Source organism: Pseudochaenichthys georgianus, chromosome 6 (genome assembly GCF_902827115.2).
Source record: "Pseudochaenichthys georgianus chromosome 6, fPseGeo1.2, whole genome shotgun sequence".
Taxonomy (NCBI): Eukaryota; Metazoa; Chordata; class Actinopteri; order Perciformes; family Channichthyidae; genus Pseudochaenichthys; species Pseudochaenichthys georgianus.
This window is the reverse complement of record NC_047508.1, coordinates 28,144,515-28,147,657: the sequence shown is the minus strand read 5'-3', so window position 1 is coordinate 28,147,657 and position 3,143 is coordinate 28,144,515.

The window sequence follows — 3,143 nt, the reverse complement described above, 5'->3', positions numbered from 1 at the left end:
GGGTTCAGTCTTAGATCGTTAGAAATGAGAAAGAATGTACAACGCTGGCACCTTTTGTGTGTTTTTGAATAAATAAACAACACGTTTGGGAACTTCAGTCGATTCAGTTAAATCAATTAATGAATATGACTCGCAGCAGTAGGTATTACTACAAAGTTTGATGCAACAAAATGTATCATAAAATAGGACGTAATATAAGACATTTTTTAAATATATTTTATGTTTTTGTTAGTTCCCTTGCAAAGCACATACTGTATTCTCTACAATCAGTTTGGTGGATGCTGGTACCTATAATATGTTCTATCAAATAAATGCGAAAAGACAAGCTGATTTCAAATATCAGCTGAAGTCCTTATGATGGAGACACAGCTTCAGCAATCACCCATGATAACCAATGTTTTTTTCCAACACCTCACAATCTTTTTTCCAATTAAGCTGTTGATAAGTTCACAGACTGAGCAGAAACTCCCGCTGCCCATATCCGCACTAACCAATTCCATGGCAACCGCTGTGACGTAGCAAAATGTCTGAAGCTTTTTGGGATGGATGCCGGGATCTAATGACAGAAGAGAAGACGAATGTGAAACAATCATTTGACTTTATTAGAAAAAACAAAACTCTATAAGACCAGGCTTTGCTGTGGAATCAGTGAGTTGAAGATAAAAAGGGGAAAAGCTGCAGATGTTCCCTCTCCGGGTCAAGATCAAATGTAAGGTTCCAGAAGTTTTAGACAGAGACAAAAACTACTCCTGACAGCTGAAGTTAAGAGGACACACTGTTCTGAGGATTTTTTACTGCAGGTGAAACCATGTGAGGGACCAAAGGTGCAGTGAACTATGAAGAGTCAGAGACATCATGGTTATGTGAAAGCAATGTTTTACAGCTCTTACCACACACTGTGCAAGAAACAAACTGCTCATAAAGTCAAGAATTCCAGTTTCTACACCCCAGATACTGTTCATCTATGGAAGTTAAAGTGGACCTATCATGCTATATTTGAAAAATATATTGTAGGGCCATACCTATACAAAACATGTCAGTGAAGTTTTTTTTTTCAAAATACCAAACATTGTAGCCATGCCTCCTACTGCTCAAACCCCTCTTTTGAAGCCCTGTTAGAGAAACGCGGATCTTGGGTCCTTAGCTTGAAAAAAAAAGAAAGAAGAGGAGGCGGAGCTAATGCCTGATCAGAATTCTACCGGAGATAAAGTTAAATTCGGTTGTGATAAAACGCCATCCTGTTTAAACCACGTCAAGGATTATTTCTGAAATAGTATGGAGCTCAAATGCTTTTTCTCTTGCAGGTTTATCACCAGGTGAGTTATTTTTTTATTTCCTGCTTTTTAAACACATGTGCTCTTCAGTAAAGGTTAACTCTGAGTGTTAGCGAGGCTTGCTAATGTAAACAAAGACGAGATTACGTCCAAAACACGTCAGGCATTGTTTCTGATAGCAACTTTATGTGGGTCCGCTGACGTCACAGCGGATGGACACGCCACAGCGGATGGAAATCTGTATCCGCTCGTTGTACACCCGTTAAAATATTTGGGTACGGAGGAAAAGAGAGACGGTTTTATTTTCTGGCGCTGCGTGAGTTCCCCGACGCACCGGGGACACATATTTATGTATAAAATACATCACAAAGTGCATTTTGCATGATAGGTCCCCTTTAAATATGTTATAAATACTAACCACATTCATTCAGGGCTTACAACCACTCAAATAACAACAAGAAAATCCAACAGAAATGGGCTTCTTACTTTATTAGGTTTTGTAACTGAGATGACGTGTTCAGGAGCAAAATAGATATTTTAGCTCTTTTGTGTTTTTATCCTCAATTATTGAATTGATTGCATATGGTATTTACCTTAAAAGGTGGGTAAGTTTGAGAAACCGGCTCGAGATACACTTTTTGTTATATTCCATGGAATGCTCTTAACATCCCGATAGCAATGAATTTCTTAAAGGTGGGGTAGGTAATTTTGGAGAAACCAGCTCGAGTGCGCTAGAATTTGAAAATACACAGCCGGAAAAAATCTGCCACTTCCTTACAGAGCCCCTCCTCCAACACACACAAACGCGAACATGGCCAATGAGGGCACGAGATAAGTTTGTGCACAGATGGAAGGCTGACAGGCAGGTAGGCCATCCAGTTATTTTAGCCGGGCCGGCTAAAATGATTGGTCGTGCTTTTTACACTACTACGGCTTCCACAGATGACATTTTTTAATGGATTTTTGGTCAAAGTACTTAAGATATTCATTGCTATCGGGATGTTAAGAGCATTCCATGGAATATAACAAAAAGTGTATCTCGAGCCGGTTTCTCAAACTTACCTACCCCACCTTTAAGTGCTTTGACAAAAAATCCATAATAAAATGTCATCTGTGGAAGCCGTAGTACTGTAAAAAGCACGACCAATCATTTTAGCCGACCAATCATTTTAGCCGGCCCGGCTGTGTATTTTCAAATAGCGCACTCGAACTGGTTTCTCCAAAATAACCTACCCCACCTTTAAGTGTCGTCAAATAAATCGACCTACCTAGCTAACAGCTATAGGTTTTAATAATCCATAATGTATTGTATTTTAAGCTTCACTTTGGATTGTATCTTACGCAGCGTCCACACGGCGGCGTGCGTTGAAGCTTGCCGGCGGGAGTGTCTGAAGCTCGACCAACAACCAATCACACGAATCTCCCGCCCCGGACACACAAGCACGCGGTTTGATTGGCTAGAGCTTGTACTGGCATATGATTTGATTGGATGACGCTTCCGCCGAAGCTTCAAAAGTTGAACATTGCTCAACTTTTTCTTACTCAATATCAAATTTTACTCCGGCTGTGAGTGTTTGTGTGTGCTCAGGATGAGTTTTGCTTGTTCTCGCTGTATCGCCGACCCGGGAAATCTGTCCACTCCTCGCAGCAACGAGACTCGCAACGCCCCGACCAATCAGAGCACACTGGGCTCACAGGGAGGGGGGGGCAGGAGCTCCAACAAGCCATTTAGGACAGAGAGTGAATACCTGGTGAATACACATACTATACAGAGATGCTGTATGAGAAACCAATGTGATTTTGGAAAATTGCACAATTGAAATCTATTCTAGTAGACATCAACAATGGAAATATGATCAGTAGAAATGG